Raw genomic sequence first — 21,165 nt, 5'->3', positions numbered from 1 at the left:
TGTGGCTGGAGCAAAGCATGGCAGGCAGGTAGGGGCTACAGAGGGAATGGATCAAAGGAAAGCTCTAGGGTTTTCTTAGCTGAAGCTTCAAATAGAAAACTTTATTCTAAGGCTGCATCCCTTAAGAAGCCTTCTGTGTTACCCCCTTGTTCTTGTCCATAAATATAAATTTATGGTCCCAGCTTATGAATTCCTTCCCCCAGAAGTTACCAGGAAAACCACCTGTCTTCAGCCAAGAGAAGGTACGGCCAAATCCTGAGTTCTCGGCTTCTCTGGCAGAAGATCCCACCTGGCCCCAGGCCCCGTGAAATCAACTATAATCCCCTCTCTTCTGCTTGGTTCACCTGTTCTCACCTCACAGGGAGCCTCCCAGATGGGTGGTTTTGCTTAAATAAGACTGGCCCACATCTCCCTGTGGTGCCAGAGGTCTGGAGGAGGAGGCAAGAAAATGGGAATCCTTACTTTCATCATCTCTAGGCATCAAATATTCAATGAACCTTCAACCTGACACCGGGTTGGGTTTTATTTCCACCTCTAAGCATGCCTTTGACAGGGCAGCCCATCCAGGACCCGCAAGCAATTAAATCTTCCCCAAAGCCAGGCCACTGGCATTAGTATCAGGAAGGGAACCCTTGCAGGGGGCAGGCTCTCTCTCTTCTGAACGTTTTCACAATCGTACATTGAGCATTGACCAGGAAAGAGGACCCCCCGTTTCCTTCCTCCCTGCCCTGACACTCAATGCCCTCAGCCACCCTGGACCCAGCACCTAGCCTCTCTGGGGCTCAGATTTCTCCTCTGTAAATTGAGGGGCTGGCTTGAATCAAGGGTAGGTGCAAACTCAAAATCATGAAGGGCCAGGCAACATAAATGCGGGAATTAGAGCCGGTGTGAGATTATAGGGACGGGAGGGGTCTGTGATGAATTAGGAAGTACCTACTCCATCTAAAATCATTTAAATTCTATTTTTATTTTATTTTATTTTGCTTTGTTTTTTTGAGACAGAGTCTTGCTCTGTCACCCAGGCTGGAGTGCAATGGTGTGATCTGTGCTCACTGCAGCCTTCACCTCCCAGGTTCAAGCAATTCTCCTGCCTCGGCCTCCTGAGTAGCTGGGATTACAGGCATGTGTCACCATGCCTGGCTAATTTTTCCATTTTAATGGGATGGAGTTTCACCAGGTTGGCCAGGCTGGTCCCAAATTCCTGACCTCAAGTGATCCGCCCACCTCGGCCTCCCAAAGTGCTGGGATTTCAGGCGTAAACCACCACGGCTCACCAAAAATAACATCTCCTCCTTCAAAAAAAAAAAATGTCTACTGGTTGAATCCAAACTGAGGACCGCCAGTTTCCAGCCCCTGCAAATGATTAAGTTGATTGAAAGATTAAAGTCGTTTCTTATTGCAGTGATGAAGAAATTCATGTTTTTAATCACTATTTTCAAGGTCTTCACTAGCATTAATTTTTACTTTTTATAAGTTAAAAATAAATTGTATTATTTGCTCTTTGGATTAATCCCATGAAGTAGGTGCAACTATTACATTTAATCATATTCTCATGCTTCCTCACCACTTCACCTGGATGTCTAAGAGGCATCTCAAATAAAACGTATTCAAATCTAACTCCCTATGTCTATTTATAGGGAGATAGTTATTTATCTATTATACCTATTTTACCCCATCTTTCACATACATGTAAGGTATGATTTATTCCACCAGTCACTTAGGGAAAAAAAAAGTCAAAAAAAATAACAACAAAACCAGAAACCTTGGAGTCATTCTGGCCCAGAGGAGTGCTGGCTTTCTTAGAAGTTGGGGGCACAGTGGGCCATGCTCTGATTTGCAGCATCTGTCAATTTCCATGGTGTAAATACTCCCACCATGACCCATTTCAAGTTACCAGCCTATGACCACAAGCTCTCCAAATGCCTAGACATTTAACCATTAGCTCTTGCAAGCTCGTATGAGCTGCCCCCAGCCCAGCACACTCACTCTGAACTGGACCTTTCTCTTTCTCCCATACCCTGTCTCCAAATCCTCAGGAAATCCAGTTGCTTCAACTCAAAAGTCAAAGTCTTCCCAGTGCCCAAGCACTTCTGACCCCTCCACTACCACCTGCAGGGTCCTAGCCACCACCGTGTCTTCCCAGAATTATTGCAATAGCCTTTGAGGTCTCCTTGTTCCTACTTTTGCCCCCTTTGGGCTCTTTTTAACCAACACTGAGTGATCATGTTACAACCTAGGTCGTATCACCCATGCCCTGCTCACTTAAAGCTCTACAATAGCTCCATGCTGTCTTTGGAGGTAAAGCCGGTGTTCTCACAAAAGGCCCTATTGGATCTAGCTCTGGTTATGTCTCCGGCATCATTTTATTCCTGTCTTCTCCTTTCTGTATGGTATATTTGACCACACTAGCCTTCTTGCCATTCCACACACATACCTCGGGGCCTCTGCCATTGGGATGCTCTGCCCCAAATATCTGTACAGCTCGCTCCCCATCTCTCCACCCTCTGACTTTGCTTCACCTCCATAGCCTTCACCACCACCTAACGCAAACACATTGCGGTGTACCTTGAAGTATTTCAACTCCCACCACCTCCACCTAGAATGTCACCTCCATGAGAAGAGCAGGAGTTTGTTTTCTGTTTTATTCACTGCTGTAACCCCAACATATAGACCAGTGCATAACCCATAGTAGGTGCTTAATAAATAAAAGCCAATGGAATAAAGGTAGCTTGTCACGATCATACAGACACGAGGCTTCAACCCAAAGCAAGAATTTCAACCCAAATTTATGTCCAGCTGGCTATGATGCACATGGAGGGGGAAAAGGGGGTCAGAAAAATATGAGGAGACCTTCTGGGGACACGACCTCCATTTTTTTTTTTTTTGAGATGAAGTCTCTCACTTTGTTGCCCAGGCTGGAGTGCAGTGGCACAGTCTCGGCTCACTGCAACCTCCGCTTCCCTGGTTCAAGCAATTCTCCTGCCTCAGCCTCCTGAGTAGCTGGAATTACAGGCGTGTGTCACCATGTCTGGCTAATTTTTGTATTTTTAGTAGAGACAGGGTTTCACTATGTTGGCCAGGCTGATCTTGAACTCCTAACCTCGTGATCTATCCGCCTCAGCCTCCCAAGGGGCTGGGATTACAGGTGTGAGCCACCATGCCCGGCCTCCATTTTTAAATAAATACAGGTTTATTACATGACAAGGAACCTGGTCGATAAGAAATAACATGGGTTAAAAATTACCAGATAAAGTATTAAATAATAGAAGTAGGAGGACTCCCCAAGAGAACGTTTTATAGGGTTATAGCATCAAAGGATGTGTCATCATGGACCTTAGAATCAGAATATCTAGTGGTGGGTGGACTTCAGGGTCCCCCAATCCAGTGATGCTGAGATATGCTGGTAGAGTTCAGGGACAAAGTGTAGTGGGGCTTGGGGAGCCTATATGATTCTCCTGGATGGTTCTGGGCACTGGACACCAAGCCAAGCAGTAAATGATGGTGGAACCACAGTCAGGCTAGAATGGGGCCAATAAGGGGGGCACCGCCTTCCCCAGGGCAGCTGTCATGCCTTGCACAAGGACAAACAGCCAGCGTCATCCTGGAGCCTTAGGATTTGCAGTGACATCAAAATCAATTCAGTCCCAGTTTTAATCATCATGGACATGTGAGGACTGTCTTTTTTGTCACTGAGCAAGTTTCGTTCGCTCCCACACATATTTATTGAACATCCACTATGTAGCGGGCATTGAGGCTGGGCCCTGGCAGTGTGCAAAACAGATGCAGTCCTGGCCTTGGGGAGACATGTGGTAGGTCGACACAGTACCAGCAAGAGGGGCCCAGAGGCACCCTGGGGGCCCAGAGCAAGGGAAGGTGAGCCTGGCTGAGAACACGAGGGAGGAGCTTCATGAGAACGTAGAGTCTAAGTCAGTCATTCTCAACCTGAGGCCATCTTGCCCCAGGGGACACTTGTCAACATCTGGAGGCATTTCTGGTTGAGACCACTGGAGGGTGGGGCGGAGGGCACCCCCAGCATTTAGTGGGAACAGTCCAGGGTGCTGCTACACATCCTCCAATGCACAGGACAGTCCCCACCACAAAGAATGAGCTGACCCGAAATATCAAGGGTGTTGAAGCAGAGAAACCCTGATCTACGCTAAGACCTGAAAGAGAGAGAAGGTGGGCAGAGATGGAAGGGAACAGTGTTCCAGCCAAAAGGAACCGCATGTGCTAACAGAGGCAGGAAAGCACAGCTCCCTTCTTAATTGTCCATGTTATTTAATATTTGCTGAGCACTTAGGATATCCCAGGCATTTACATCCTGGACATCTTCACAACAAGCACATGCCTTGGTTTCTGTTATTATCTCCATTTTCCAGATGAGTAAACTGAGGCTCACGGTGGTGGGAGAATGCCTATGGTCACGCAGCTAGAAGCTGGCAGAGCCTAGACTTTAACCCCACTTGCCATGTCTCCAGGACCCTGTGTGTCTGGAGTTCAAGGACGCGTCCGTGAAGCAGGACAGCCTGGCAGTGAGTGCAGCTCAGCAGCGCCTTGAAGGCCACATTAGGGAGTCTGGGCTTCCCCAAATTGGGCAGCAGGAAAAGGATTTTAAGCACTTAAAGAGATTAAAGCTTTGCAGAAGGGAGCTGAGTCCTCTGGTCACCAGCCTGAGGCTCACGCCGAGAAGCTTGGCACACACTTGGCAGAGTGGCATCTGGACTTGGCACCTCCTCCCTCCCACAGAGGGAGTGAAAATAGCATCTCAACAGCCAGGGTTACGTGAGGCCCAAGAGCTGCTGGGTTTAATTTATCTTGCTTGGTTTTCCACTGACAGTTTTAGTAAACCAATTTGGGTTTGATAGTAAAAATAATTCCATCCTCCGGGCCCCTCAGCACTCCTAAGTGTTTGCAATTGTTATTTATCACATCGACGAGGGGGAGGGAGTTTGCACTGCAGACCGAGCTGGGTAGGTGGCCCATAGTAGGCGCAGGACTTAGCTGTCTGCTGAGTCATGAATGAGGACACAAGCCACATGGGCCAGGCAAGGGGATCTCTCTCCCTCTTTGTCTACTGGGCAGTCCGTTGATACCGTGGGCATGATGGTTCTAGTTAGTTACCATTTATTTAAAAACCTACTATGTGCTAGGTAGGCCCTGAGCTGCATCATTTAGGTCCGTGAGCAATAATAAATGTGAACATTATTATGCAGAGATAATAATTACACAAATTAGAGCTAATGTGGGTAGAGATAATTACAGAAGTGTAATTACGCAAATTAGAGATAATGTATGCCAAGCACATTGCATGGTATCTGGCACATAGTTGGTGCTTCATAAATGGAGACTACTATTGTCAGGAATCCTCAGATATGGCAGATATTATCATTACCCCTTTATGGATTGGGTAATGACAGCACAGAGAGGTTACGTGGTTTCCTTGGGTCACACAGCTATAAAGATGGAGCACACCCAACAGCCTCCACTTCCGCTGACTTGAACAGCTTTGGGGGCACCAGCTGTGTGTCTCAGCAATGCAGCAATAATGCAGGAAAGCTCCCACGCCTGTAGGAACTCAAAGTTCAGGAAGGGCCCGGGCATGGTGGCTCATGCCTGTAAACCCAGTACTTTGGGAGGCCGAGGCAAGCAGAGCAGGAGGTCAGGAGTTCGAGACCAGCCTGACCAACACGGTGAAACCCCATCTCTACTAAAAATACAAAAATTAGCTGGGCATGGTGGTAGGTGCCTGTAATACCAGCTACTTGGGAGGCTGAGGCAAGAGAATTGCTTGAACTCGGCAGAGGTTGCAGTGAGCCAAGATCTCACCACTGCACTCCAGCCTGGGCGACAGAGCAAGACTCCATCTTAGGGGGAAAAAAAAAGTTCAGGAAGCGACATAGACCCATAAACAGACAACCTGGCAAAATATAAGCAAAGGGCTATGTCTTGGAGAGCGGGTTGGGGAGGTAGAGGGGAACTAGGTTTATCTCTGTGAGCTATGGAAATGTACCTGAAAAGGTGACATCCAGGTGGACTCTTGAGGTGTGTCAGTTGCCTAGAGCTAATGAGAAAAGCGTCATGAGCAAAGGATTCAAGCAGTGACAACAGTGACCCCTAGGCATGGAACGAACATGCTGAACCACAGCATCAATTAGAACCACCTGCCCTGCATGGTTGGTGTCAGAGGAAATAAGAAGTTTGCATCAACGTGAGAGTCAGGAGCCCTCAGGTTAAACCTCCTTCACACCCCAAATGCCTCCCTCACCTCCCACCTCCATCAGAAATCTGCCTCTTACCCTAAAAACACAAGTGAACAGAAACGTTTAAATCCTAAGGGACTTCTCATATGGCTCTCTGCTGTCTCTCATTCGTTCTCTGCCCCCCACCCCCTCCCCAACTCTCAAAATAAATTATGGGAAGGGGAGTGAGGGAACTCTCAGTGGCGAAGGCATTGTAGAATAGAAGAGCCTTGAATAGGAGAGGGCCCAGGTGGGGAGGTAACTTAGCAAGTGTCACACAGCAAGAGAGGACCAGAAAGGCAACCTGCATGTGGCCTCAGGAGCTCAGCTCGAGGGCCACCACCTTGAAGACGCCCTGTGGCCAAGGAGACATAAAGGCATCTGGAGTCAAAAAGAGAGGCATGGAAGTCCTGCCTGATGTTCGGCAGCTCTGTGGTCTCAGGCAGGTTATTGAAGGTGGTGGTGCCTGTCTCACAGTGGGATAAGTTTGTTCACTCTATCCCCAGTGTCTAGCACAAAGTGCTTGTTAAATATCTGTGAGTGAATGAAACAGGCTGGGCACCGTGGCTCATGTGTGTAATCCCAGCACTCTGGGAAGCCAAGGTGGGAGGATCGCTTGAGCTCAGGAGTTCAAGACCAGCCTGGGCAACAAAGCAAGACCCCGTCTCTACAAATAATTTTAAAAATAGCCAGGTGTAACACGGTGAAACCCTGTCGCTACTAAAAATACAAAAACTTAGCCAAGCATGGTGGCATGTGCCTGTAATCCCAGCTACTCGGGAGGCTGAGGCAGGAGAATCACTTGAACCCAGGAGGTGGAGGTTGCAGTGAGCTGAGACGGTGCCACTGCATTCCAGCTTGGGAGACAGAGTGAGACTCCGTCTCAAAAAAAAAGAAAAAAAGAAAAATGAGCCAGGCATGTGGCATGCAGCTGTGGTACCAGCTACTTGAGAGGCTGAGGTGGGAGGATCACCTGAGCTCAGGTGTTGAAACCAGCTTGGGTAACATAGTAAGACCCTGTTTCTAAAAACAGAGAAAGACAGAGAGAGAGAAAGAGAGAGAGAGAGAGAGAGAGAGAGAGGGAGGGAGGGAGGGAGAGAAGGTGGATGGTAAATTAATTAAATAATGTAAAAATTAAAATAACATAAGGTCTCTGACACAAGGCAGGCAGATGACCATAGCTAACCCTCTTTTTACCCCTCCTATGTGCCAGACATTATGCTAAATACTTGGCACACATTATCTCATTGATGATGATGATGATGAAGACCAACATCTGACATTCATTGAGTGCTTACACTATGCCAGTCTTTAAGTGCCTTCTTCATTGATATTAACTCATTTTACTCTCCAATCCAATGTCAGTACCCTATGCAATATCTACCTCATGTCAGTATGACCACTCCTTTGTGCAGATGAAGAAACTGAGGCTGAGAGGCATGAAACTGCTTGTGCAAGGCTACACAGCTGGGATGTGGCCAAGTCAGTACTTGAACCCAGGTCTCTAAGACCAAAGCCAGTTTTTAACCACACAATAAACAGTAGCAAAGTGCTCCACATGGGAGAAATTCCCAGCTCCATCTAACGGAAGAAGAAATTGAGGCTCAAAGAGCTTCTGGCTCCCTGTTTCCTGGGCTTCTACTGCAAACATACATCTATCTCTGGAGAAAAAAAGTCCTAACCAGGCTGCAGCGTGCCTTCCTTTGCTCCTCTGCAGAGTTCCCACCATTGCTCCCAGTTTATGAGCCCCAGTACAGTTCTCCAACCAGGAAATAAAAGGACCTAATAACAAACCCAGGTAACCATATGATTGATAGCTGCAGACAGTTCTCTTCAGCTGCTGCCAAACTGTTCTGTGCTAAGTTCATTCCAAGCCCTGAAAATTAAGCGCCTTGTCCAGAGGCACTTCAGTTCTTCAAACAGAGCTATAGCTGCTTTGGACTGTAAGAATCCTTCCTGAGAGCGAGGCAAGGAGGAGGGAGATGCAAGAGTTGAGGACAACATTAGCCCTGGGAGAGTAGATTTCCAGATATCAGCAAAAATCATGGGACAAACGGCCATGACAGAAATAAAACTGGCTGAACTCAGATCTTCTGGCCCATTAGCAAGAGGAGACAGGATTTCCCTGGAGCCAAAAGTCCGAAGGGATTAGAGAAGGAACAGAAAAGTTCATACAGCTGAAATTCCATCATGTTGCAGAGGAGGAAATTGAGCCCAGAGATGGGAAGAGACTGCCCCCAAGACCACTCTTCTCAGTCAGCTATTGCCATATAACAAACCAGCCCAAACTCACTGGCATAAGACAGCAAACGTGCATTGCTGTTCATGAGTCTGCAGGTCAGCACGGTGCTTCTGGTCTCTGCTGGGCTTACAGATGGGTCTATGGGCAGCCACAGGCCTTCTCCACATATTTGGGGGTGGGCTGGCTGTTGTGGTCTAGGTGAGCATAGACTGGGATAGACGTAGACACAGCTCACTGCTCCACGTGCCTCTCATCCTCCAATCGCTAGCTTGGGCTTGTTCCCACGGTGACTGGCCGGGGTTTCAGAAAAGGCAGGAGAAACATTTAAGGTCTCCTGAGCCCAGACTAGGAGGTGGCACAGCAGCACATCTGCCATATCCTATGGCCGGCCACAAAGCAAGGGCCACCCCAGAGGTATGGTGTGGATACAGAGAGGGGCCGAGCTTCGGGACCACTTTTGCCCTCAAGCTACCACGACCACAGAAGAGTGGAGATTAGAACTCAGGTCTCCTGGTTCCAGCCCAAAGCTCCAAATGATATCACTGTGTACAATGATCCTATGAGATCTGAGCATCATTATCCCCATTTTACAGATGAGGAAACCGAGGCTCAAAGAGTCGAAGGAACTTGTGTAAAAGCCCCCAGCTAGGAAGAATAAGAGAGAAGATTTGCACCTAGGGCTTGGTGCCTGGTATATAGAAGACTCAGAAAACGTTTTTTTCCCTACATGATGCTTTCAGCATGTGGGAGACACTCTGGAAAGATCTTGAATTCCTTCAGGGATGGGAAAAAGCCTTTGCCTACAGTAAGAAGTTTTGGGTTCTAGTCCCATTCTTTCATTTAGTGGCTGTGTGACCTTGGATAAAGTCACCCCACTTCTCTGGGTCTTCTTTCATTTTTCAAATGAAAATAACAATGGTACCCAACCCTTCGAGTTTCTGAGGTGATAAAATGATACCATGTGCAGAAGCACTTGGCAAGGACTTGGTACATTACACATACTCAACAATTTAATTGGCAGCTGTGATGATGATTAAGCCCTTCCATGGCCCATGGTCCTGTGTACGAACCGAGCTCCTTTGCATAATCACACACGTGCGCACACACACACACACACACACACTGTCTCTCTCTCTCTCACACACACACACACACACTCACACATTGATTCCTCTGAGCTTGCAGTTTGAGTGTTACAGTAGGAATGAAGAGAATTCATACACAGGTCCTACCCAGGTATCCTACCTGACTGATTACCTTCCTCTTCCCCACAATTTGTACGGGATTGTGGTGGTAACTTGGAAACACAAGCACCAGGGGTAGGTCCTCCGCCAACACCTGCCCGTTTTCTGCTCCTCGGCCACACCACGCTCTTCTCACCTTCCTGATTGCAGGAGCCTACTTGGGAGGGGTCCTGCTCTCTATCTGAGCTGGGACATCGCCTTACCAGTGCACGTCTGCAAGCTCAAGGCATTCGAATGCAATTAGACCTGACATCTTAAGGAGACATGCCTGCTTGTTTTACAAGTCCCTGACATGCACCGTCCTCCCGCACTTACTATTCAACAAGTGTTCATTGTAGGCACACCTGTGGCCAGAGTTACAGCCAATTATCAAAGATCTGGAGATGACGGTCATCACTCATATGGATTACTGTAGTGCCAAATACTCATGTGCCCTTACCCTGGTGCCAAGCTCTGTCCTGAGCACGTTGCCTCTCAGTTCATTCTCAAAGCAACCTAGGAGAGTCACGTGATTTGTTCTCCATGTTGTAGATGAGGACGGGGACCCTCCTCCGAGGGGTAAAATGGCTCACCACTTAGACACAGGAGTGCCCGCCTCACACCTCCCATCACCCCTCAACCCCACTTCACAGAGTAGAACCGACTTCATCCTGGGCAGCCAGCCTCCCTTTGAGCAGGCAAGCAGTGTAGCCAGACCTGCCATGTAGACAGCACTCATTGGGAGGAAGGCAGAGGCAGGTGGAGGTGGCGGGAAGCCAGGCCGGAGGCAGAGGGGTAGCAGCATTGGCCTAGCATGGTCCAAGGCCTGGGGAAGCCTCTGAACGCCCCTCGGGGGCCTTCTGGGGAGAAGCTGGGACAAGCCCTCCCAGTTTCAAAGGGTTCGTTTCTCCTGGAGGAGTTCCCACACCAGGTGGGGGTGGCTTCTGCGTGGAGTTTCCCGGGGGTGTACTGGCCGCTTGGATTGGCCACACCAAGGCTTTCTCTAGCGGAGGCCTTCAGGAATATGTGCAAGATGCGGATGTGGAATGGCAGGAGGCGGCGACCCCAGCCACCGCCAGCTTCTGCTGGGAGAAGCTCTGTCACCTCTTCCTCCAGCAATGCAGAGCCCTGGCCCAACTGCCCTGTGCACATGTGCGGGTGTGTGTGTGTGGCAGCATATACCACACACCACACAATGTTACACACAGCACACACCCTAATACACACAACACACTACACACACCACATGGCACTGCACACACCACACACACCACATGACACTCCACACACCACATGACCTACACACACCGCACACCCCCACTCACACACCACATGACACTGTACACACCACACACCCACACTCACACACCACACACACCACATGACCTACACACACCACACACCCCCACCCACACACCACATGACACTGTACACACCACACACCCCCACTCACACACCACACACACCACATGACCTACACACACCACACACCCCCACTCACACACCACATGACACTACACACACCACACACCCCCCACTCACACATCACATGATACTGCACACACCCCATGACACTAAACACACCACACAGACACCACACATCCCCACACACACCACACACCCTCCACACACATACCACACACACACCACACACACCACAGCCCACACACCGCACACATCACACAACTCTAAACCCACCACACACTACATCACACACACCACACACACAGATACATACAACACAGCACACACTGCCACATGCACACTACACATGCCACTGTACAGAACACACCCATGCACCACAAACCACACCGCCACACACACCACCACAGACACAGATCCGACCTCACCAGCTGATCACACTTCCCTCAAGGTCAGTTCTCACACCCTGATGTAGATATCCCGAAATGTAGAGGGCCCTGGGCTCCACTCCATGTTTTATAAATTTGGAGAAGCTTCCATCCAGAAAGAGGAAGCAACGTGGGCAGAGCCACAGAGGAAATTCATGGAAGAGCCACAGATGCCACCTGGGGTCACCCCTAGGTCTGGAAAACTCAGGCCTCAGCAACTTATTTCTAAAGCCTATTTTCCAACATCAAGCCCTTACTTGCTATTGAATGGGGAAATGGGGAAAGTGTGTGGGTCCAGCCTTCTCAACAGGGGGAAAGCTGGCAGTGGCTTGGTCATGGCCATTGCTAATGGACTTTTTTACCATTTGTGGATTCTGAGATTTTCATCTGAGGAAACTGAGGCCCAGGCTGGGAAGTGACTTGTCCAGTCACAAGTCAGAAAGGTGGCAGCATGAGTGCCCCTTCCTGAGGTCTCATCACCCCATGCCACCCTTGCCTCTCAGTAGGGTGCTCAGTCCCTTATAAATAGTTTTTGTAATAGAGGAAAAATCCTCTTGTAGCAGAACTCCTGGCACTCACTGTCATTTACAGCCCTCAACGAGATTATCCCCATTATCCTCAGAGAGGTTAAGCTGCTTCCTCAAGGTCCCCCAGCTAGAATTTTAACCTATTCTCTTAATGCTGCCTCCTGAGCTGCAGGTGAAACACCAGGTGAAACGCTGTCTTGGTAGGCAAAGCAACTGGGAGCTGTTGGGTTTTCCAGGTCATGGTGCTGGGTGTAAAATGTCATCAGTGACCTTGCCAGAGCCTCTCCTGCTGCCCTCTGAGATGGCTCAGTCCAGGGACTTGGAAATGAGAAACTGCTTGAGCTACCCGTGGAGCCAGCCAAGAGGGATGGCAGGCCGAGAGTGGGAATCTCTTTCCTACTCTTTTTCTCTTTGGGGATAAGGAGGAAATTGAGAAAAGAGAGAAAGGAGGAGGAAATGGAGAAAAGAAAGGTGTGGAAACTGGGATCGTCTCTGAAGTCAGGGCTGAGTCTCATTCAGGCTGAAAACTCCCCATCTGGAGCTCTCAGTCCCGGCTGCCCGGGGGAGCCCCTGGGAATGGGGGTTTTAATGGACACTGATGCCCAGTCTCCACCCCTTGATGGCCTGATTGGTCTGGGGTGTAGACTGGAATCAGGAGTTTTTAAACCTCCCCAGGGATTCTGATGTGCAGGCAGGAATGAGAACCACGGGGTAGTGGGTTCAAAGCCTGGAGTGGACAAACAATTTGGTGGATATTTTTGGAGAGAGAAACGGGGGAAGAAAGGGTGGAAGGAAAAAAAGAAAGAACAAAGAAGAGGCTAAGAAAACTCCAGCCAGTCATGGTGGCTCACATCTGTAATTCCAGCAGTTTGGGAGGCCAAAGTGGGTGGATCACCAGAGATCAGGAGTTTGAGACCAGCCTGGTCAACATGGTGAAACCTCATCTCTACTAAAACTACTGAAATTAGCCAAGCATGCTGGCAAATGCCTGTAGTCCCAGCTACTTGGGAGGCTAAGGCAGGAGAATGGCATGAACCGGGGAGGTGGAGGTTGCAGTGAGCAAAGATGGCACCATTGCACTCCAGCCTGGATGACAGAGCAAAACACTGTCTCAAAAAGAAAGAGAGAAAGAGAGAGAAAGAAGGGGCGGGGAGAGAAGGAAGAAGAAGAAGAAGAGGAAGAAGAAGAAGAAGAGGAAGAGGAAGAAAGAAGGAAGGAAGGAAGGAAGGAAGGAAGGAGGGAGGGAGAAAGAAAAAAGAAAAGAAAAGAAAAAGAAAGAAAGGAAAGAAAGAAAGAAAGAAAGAAAGAAAGAAAGAAAGAAGAAAGAAAGAAAGAAAGAAAGAAAGAAAGAAAGAAAGAAAGAAAGAAAGAAAGAAAGAAAGAAAGAAAGAAGGAAAGAAAGAAAGAAAGGGAGGGAAGGAGGGAGGGAGGGAGGGAAGGAAGGAAGGAAGAAAGAAGAAAGAAAGAAAAGAGAAAACATACCAGTTGTTTGTGTTTTAAGGTGTCCTACTAGGGAGCCAAAGATACTGGTTTTCTATGTCCTCCCTGGAGCTGACATGGTTTCTTGTCCTGTCTGCCATTTTATCAAATTAAATTGAAAGCAAATTTAATTGGGTTTCACTGGGCCAAGGGCCCCTCGGCGATTCTGTGGTGCTAAGTTCCTGACAAGGTTGTGTTGCATCTGAAAGGAGCGGAGAGGCCTTAGGATCGGCCTTCGGGGCTCAGTTTACTCCTCTGTAAAATGGGAACCGTAACACTTTTTTTCTGACCACCTGACTATGTGGGTGAGGAGATCAGATGAGAAAATAGATATACAAGAACTTTAAGCATGTCCCTTCTAAGGCCTTCAAAATAAACTATAAATATTTTATCAAAGTTTTATTGCATACAACTGCATTTACGGCTTTTGATTCTTGTTTTTCCTTTACATGGATCCTGTGATTTATTTCATCACTGTCTCCACTGTTCCATAAAGCTCTTGACTGAAGTGCAAGATAGTATTTTCTTAGAAAAGTCATGTAATGCCCCCGAGCCTCAGTTTCCTCACCTGGAAAATGGACACAAATTCACCATCATTCCTTCATTTAAGCGACCTTTATTTCACCTGTACCAAGCCCCGTGTGGGCCCCAGGGATCAGGGCGAAGACATGTGCCTTCAGGGAGCCGACACAGGCAGATGAAGGTTGGTGGTTTGTTGCTGGGGCTTTGTCTTCCAGCAACATCTGTTGGGATTCTGGCCCTGCTGTATAACCAGCTGCCTGAGCTTGAGCGTGCTTCCTCACCTCTGAGTGCTTCAGTTGGTTTATCTGTGAAATGGGTGTGAATAGTCATACTTACAGGGTTAGTCTGAGGATAAAATGAAATGATGCATATAAAGTGCTTTGAAAAGCATTTGAAGGCTCACACCTATAATCCCAGCACTTTGGGAGGCCGAGGCGGGTGGATCACGAGGTCGAGAGATCGAGACCATCCTGGTCAACATGGTGAAACCCCGTCTCTACTAAAAATACAAAAATTAGCCGGGCATGGTGGCGCGCACCTGTAGTCCCAGCTACTCGGGAGGCTGAGGCAGGAGAATTGCTTGAACCCAGGAGGCGGAGGTTGCAGTGAGCCGAGATCGCGCCATTGCACTCCAGCCTGGGTAACAAGAGCGAAACGCTGTCTTAAAAAAAAAAGCACTTGAAAACCTTAGCTAATGATTACATACCTGTAGATACAGGAGGCACAGAGGGATCACGAGGAATTAGTAAGGTGCGGTCCAGCAGAGAGGAGAGAAGAGGGCTTTCCAGGTAGAGAGACTGCATGAGCTAAGACATGAAAGATGGAGGCTTTTAAGGGTCCAGGGACTGCAAGAGTCTTGGTGTACTGGATGTTAGAGACAGCAAGAGATGGGCTGAGACCCACCTGTGGACTTCTGGGAGGTGAGGCTGAGAAGCTGGACTTTAGTCTCTGGGCTAATTTTTGCGGTTTCCACAGTCCAATTCTATTACCAGCCACTTCTTTTTGTTGCCGTTTTTGTTTTCCTGGAACTGCCTGTCAATTGGCTTGCCTTTTTCGCTTGCTTTTATTTGCCAACCAAAATAATGTCCACGAAATTAGAAACTTGATGCGCAAACCATATATGTATGTATTTTTCTAATTTATATAATTTTTCTAATCTGCATTTAAAGAAATGCCTAAACAGTAGACATTGTAAAGTATGTTTGCCTACCTAAAATCGTCCTGTGAATGAGGCTCGAAAAAGCCTTTTAAAGGCAAGATTTCTAAGCCAAAGGTCAAACGTTTGTTTAGAAAGGAATAAGGAAAAGAAAGGCGGCTTGCTCACCATGTCTTTCTACGCCCTGTCTGGAATATTGACTGTAGCTCAATAGTTACCAACCTCACCTTCCACCATCTCCCCACATCCAGGCTCCTGATTGGTTGGGGTAAGAAGGGCACCTGCCAGGGAAGTCAGCCCATTCCATGCTTAGGCATACACTGTCCTCTGCTGGTGAGGAGCAGGATTACATAACCAGAGATGGGTTCTCTGATCTGTGTCAGATTCTCATTTGCATTCTGTCCTCACCTCTTCCACTCTCTAGACCCCAGTGAAACCAAGGAGGGTCCCTTAGGCTGTTTTTATCCTTTTTGAACAGGTAGTACATTCACGTGATTCAAAATTCAAAGGTACAAAAAGGACTGCTGTGAAAATTGAGTTTCCCATCCTTCCCCAGCAAACAGCCCCGTCTCTGGCTCTCCTCCCTAGGGGCAATGACTTTCTTATGTATCTTATGTATCTTTCTCCAGATCTTTCGAAATATTTCAAAAACTATAACAGAAACCTCTTATCTATCAAAATTAAGCCACCCAGACTAAGGAATCAGACTAACGCTGATTTTATTGCAAACTCTGTTATACCTGATGAATAATAACCATGAACAAAACAGAAAGAACACTTGTTACCAAGAAATGTAAAAGGTTGGGGAGACAAAATCTTTTTAAAACAAGAATTCTTGGCTGGGAGCGGTGGCTCAAGCCTGTATCCCAGCTCTTTGGGAAGCAGATCACCTGAGGTCAGGAGTTCGATCAACATGGTGAAGCCCTGTCTCCACTAAAAACACAAAATTAGCCAGGCATGGTGGCGCATGCCTGCAATCCCAGCTACTTGGGAGGCTGAGGCAGGAGAATCACTTGAACCCAAGGGACAGAGGTTGCAGTGGACCGAGATCGCACCATTGCACTCCAGCTTCGGCAACAGAGCAAGACTCCATCTCAAAAAAACAACAAAAAAAGAAGTCTGTAACACGAAATCACAGCTAGATAGGAGGAATAACTTCTAGTGTTCTGTAATACTGTAGGGTGACAATAGTTAACAATAATTTGTTGTATATTTTCAGAGAGCTGGAAGAGAGGATTTTCAAGGTTCCCAACATAAAGAAATGATTGTCTGAGGTGATCGATTTGCTAACTACCCTAAATGGGTTAGTATACATTTTACACATGTAAGGAGATAGTACATTGTACCCCATAAATGTATATAATTATGTGTTAATTAAAAACTAATAATAAATAAATTGGAAGCATTTTTGATAAAGGAAAAAATAGGAAGCTCATAGAAAGAAGAAATATTACCTTGGTTGGGGAAAAAAGTTGGAAATCACAGGTTTAATGAAATAAACAGTAGCAGTGATGCCATAAGAACCCAACAGGCACACCAGGATTGGAGGGGCAGAAAGGGATGTTCTCATTCCACATATCTTTTTTTCTTAATTTTTTGAGACAGCCCAGGCTGGAGTGCATGATCTCAGCTCTCTGCAACCTCCAACAGGCTCAAGCAGTTCTCCTGCCTCAGCCTCCCAAGTAGCTAGGACTACAGGCGCATGCCACCACACCCAGCTTATTTTCGTATTTTTTGTAGAGAAGGGTTTCACCATGTAGGCCAAGCTGGTCTTGAACTCCTGACCTCAGGTGATCCACCCACCTCGGCCTCCCAAAGTGCTGGGATTACAGGTGTGAGCCACTACACCAGGTACATATATATATATATAGAGAGAGAGAGAGAGAGAGCGAGAGAGAGAGAGAGAGAGAGACAGCATCTCACTCTGTTATCCACGCTAGAGTACAGTGGTGCAATCAAAGCTCACTGCAGCCTCAACCTCCAGGGCTCAAGTGATCTTCCCACCTCAGCCTCCCGAGTAGTTGGGACCACAGACATGTACCACCACGCCCTGCTAACATTTTTATTTTTTATAGAGATGGGGGGTATCACTATGTTGCTCAGACTGGTCTTGAACTCTTGAACTCAAGTGATCCTCCTGCCTTGGCCTCCCAAAGCGCTGGGATTACAAGCGTGAACCACCATACCCAGCTGTTCTGAAGAATTTATTTGTACTTTCTTAATCATGTTTTCGGATACAAGACTTATTTGGGGCACACTTCTTGAAAACGTGTATATGTGGCTTTCATGAGATGTTGTATAAAATAGTGGCTCAGATCTCAAGCTTTGGTTTGAGTCTTGACCTTCTGGGTTGAGCCTGTTTTCTTATCTGTAAAATGGAGCGAGTCTTACTTTGTGAGGTTGTTTGAATGCTTGACATTTGGCGGACAGCACTGTTGTTATTCAAAAGCTAAATGCGTTTCCTGGAAAATCCTTTTGCAGCCATCCAGTGGGACCAGTGTTTTCACTGCCCTGAGAAAGGCAGGAGTTAAAGGAAGTAGCCAGAAGTGGGAACGCTGAATGGCATCTCCACAAATGCCTGCTCAGGCCCTTGAAGGGGCTGCAGAATGTGCCCAGAGCAGGGTCAAGGTGGGGACGGAGGGGAAACTAGACGAGCGGGACAAGCCAGCGGGTTGGCTTTGGAGTGGCCTCTCAGGCATGCAGGGGTGTCAGGTGGCATTGGACTTGATTCTGGTGACCCGCACATCCAAGAAGGATGGAAGGCATGGCCAACAAGGAGCCTAGAGGCAGGCAGGGCAGAAATCCGTTAGGGCAGCCTCCTTCTATGCCGAAGTTGTTTTCAACTTAACCCCTAGGGAGCAAGTGCTGAAAGCAGCCAGGCGTTGGCTGAGAGAGTCCCCTTCCTGAGGCTGGAGCAGGGAAGAGTCATAGCCTTGAGACTAGGGTTAAAAGTCTGCACTCCAAGCCATGCAATACTTTCCACCATGTGCCCATAATGGCTTCCTACTGCAAGCCCCTGTCCACCTCTTCAGCCACGTTCTGACGCCACATGGGCAGGTTGGAAGTGCTGGGGACTCAACACATCCGGGAGCAGCCCTCAGTCATAAAGGATGGGAACTGGAGGATAAATACCCCAGCTCCTTCTCCCTATGGGTGCGTTCTGCACCATCCCTGAAGTTCCTACAGGACTGAACCCAAAACGCACAGTGAAACCATCTCACCAAGGCACCCTTCATTGAGTCCTTCCTTTCTCGATGTCTCATTTCCCCACCAGTGCTGCCTGGGATGGCCTCCCAGACAAACTTCAAAAGACACTCGTATCTTTGCTTGATCTCTGCATCTGGAGAATCCAAATGTAATCAACAGCCGAGCATCTCTCTTTCGAAAGCGGGAACACACCGTACCATTGTCTTGTTCTCAGCTTAGGGGGACATGGCTAAAATTTCAGGACGACAGGGAAAATTGTGTTTAATAGTTTGCTGCACGCCATGTACAATGTGCATTCATATGTAAGTCATGGTTTCTCAAGCTTAGCCCTACTGACGTTTTGGACTAGATGCTTCTTTGGGGTGAGGGGCTCTCTTGTGCACTGTAGTATGTTTAACAGCATCCCTGGCCTCCTCTCACTTGTGGTTCCCAGCTCATTAGGAAAAATGTGTTTCCAGACACTGTCAAATGTCACCTGGGGGGAAAACTGCCCCTAGTTGAAAACCACTGACATAAATCATCTGACGTCATTTGGGCATAAACAGAAATCCAAAGAAGGATGACGGCGGTGATTAGTGATGATGGCAATGGTGACGATGACATTGCCAAAAGTGAAAGTGGAATATAACAACACAACATTCAAGTGACATCACCACACTCGCTCAGATGCTCACGGTGAACCTGGAATTAGAATCCTGGAATCTCTCTGCCTGCCTCACCTCATCCCCAGAGCTGATGACATTGACCAGGAGTATGAAGCCGGATTCGCAGACAAGAAATTTCAGAAAAACCACATGCCCTCCATGGAAGTGACAAAGCTGAGAATCAAACCCAGGCCTTCTGATTTCCAAGCCAGTGTGCTCTTCCCGGCACATTGCCTCATTCCGTCTTACGGAAAACAAAGAGTTGTGGTGTGGTTTTAAAATGAAAGTTATTTGCACCTTTGAAGATGCTGCTTCTGCATTTTGGTTATTGAAGTGAAAGACAGAATAAAGCCAAGATGCACCTTGTCTGTAAACTACGTTACCCACGGATCAGCTGTGAAGTCGGCTTAAGGAGTAGATCAGCCATCTACCACATTTCACACTAGTCTAATCCAGCACTTTCTTGAACAATTGATGTTTTCATGGTACTCAGAGCTAAAGAGGCCCTTCCCTACCACAGGCCCAAAGCTGACATCAGTCCCACTATTTTTGCTATCAAGTAGATTCTCTGGTGGGCTCTTTCATACCTTAGCATTTATTGAGCACCTTCTGTGTGCAAGAAAAGGTGGCAACTCCAGAATTTCAATATAGCAGGGGTCTAGGGGCTTCAATCTAGTTAAAAACTGTCGGGGAGTAGGAGGAGTCTGGGAATTTTGTCTTGAAGCTATGTGTGCAAAACAAGCAGATAGGTTTTCTTTGAAGAAGATGTTTTGGGAGTGGCATAGAGGAAACTGATGAAAATCAGTGGGGCAATCAAAATCTCCCTAAGCCACTCCTTGGAGCAACTTTACATGAGGAACTGTGAGAGGTACGATGGAAGGTATTGGGGCGAATAAAAATACAATCCCTGCCTCCCAGAAGCAAACTTTCAGCACCTTTCTTTGTGTTTCTGTGGTTTTGTCCTGACCACCTGAAACACCCACGTAGGTAGTCGCCACCTCACCTCCCTACTCCCAGACTAGCAGCAAACGCCACTGTTGGCCACTGGGTGACGCTATCAGCAGGGAGGGCCACTGTCAGGCTGCGTCAGTTTCAGGAACTCTGCTCAGGGCCGGTCCCTGGAATACCACCCCTCCATCATTGAATTGCTCAGTCATGCAGTTCCTGTATAAAACCCTTCAGTGTCTCCCCATCGCCTGCAGGATGATGTCCAAGCGTCTAAGCTTGGTTCTTTAAGCCCTTCGTGGTCTAATCCCTGCAGAGCTCTGTGGCTCCTATGCCTATCCCATGCCCCAGGCACACTGACCACTGGGGAAATTCTTTCGGGAACCACAGCCCTACTCCTTTCTTCCCTCTGTCTTCTCCCCACCATGTATTGTTTTGTTTTGTGAAATGGGTTCTCGCTCTGGTTGTCCAGGCTGGAGTACAGTGGCACAATCATAGCTTGCTGTAGCCTCAAACTCCTGGGCTCAAGCGATCCTCCTGCCTCAGCCTCCAGAGAAGCTAGGACTATAGAGGTACACCGCCATACTGGAATCACTGTTTTTTGTTGTTGTTTTGTCTCTCTTTGTTGACCAGAATGCTCTTGAACTCCTGACCTCAAGCTAGCCTCCCACCTCAGCCTCCAAAAGTGCTGGGATTACAGGTGTAAGCCACTGCAGCGGAGCCCCTACTCTCTGTTTATCTGACTTGAGGTCCCCTACTTTTTCTTGAGGCTTCAGACCAACAAGCATGACTTACTCCAGGAGGGCTTCCATGATGCCCCCAATCTGAGTTTGTCTTACTCTTTCTGTCCTTGCTTTGATCATAACTCCTGCCACGATCCCTGGCTTACAAATCTAGATAGATCACTACCCCGGGACGCTTCTGAGTGCAACACAGTGCCTGGCTCATAGTAGATGCTTTAAAAAAATGTTGGGAAGGAGACAAGAAAATGAGAAAGACATGAGAGAGAGAGAAGACAGAGAGGGAAAGAAGAAGAAAGAAAAGAAAGGAATGTGCGTTTATATCTGTCCGTGATCGATGAAGCCAAAGGTGAATTATCTGGCATTCTTTCAATCAGAGATCAATTTTATC

At 47.7% G+C, this 21,165-nt stretch overlaps 1 protein-coding gene across 5 annotated transcripts in view; it reads left to right on the top strand.

The window, feature by feature from the left end:
• Window positions 1–21,165, top strand: part of SEZ6L (seizure related 6 homolog like) — a 214,416-nt gene that overhangs the window by 151,229 nt on the left and 42,022 nt on the right. The gene's annotated exons all lie outside the window — the stretch shown is intronic.

The sequence above is a fragment of the Cebus imitator genome, unplaced genomic scaffold (genome assembly GCF_001604975.1).
Source record: "Cebus imitator isolate Cc_AM_T3 unplaced genomic scaffold, Cebus_imitator-1.0 Scaffold237, whole genome shotgun sequence".
In the NCBI taxonomy this organism is placed as follows: Eukaryota; Metazoa; Chordata; class Mammalia; order Primates; family Cebidae; genus Cebus; species Cebus imitator.
This window is presented reverse-complemented; position numbering and strand designations above follow the sequence as displayed.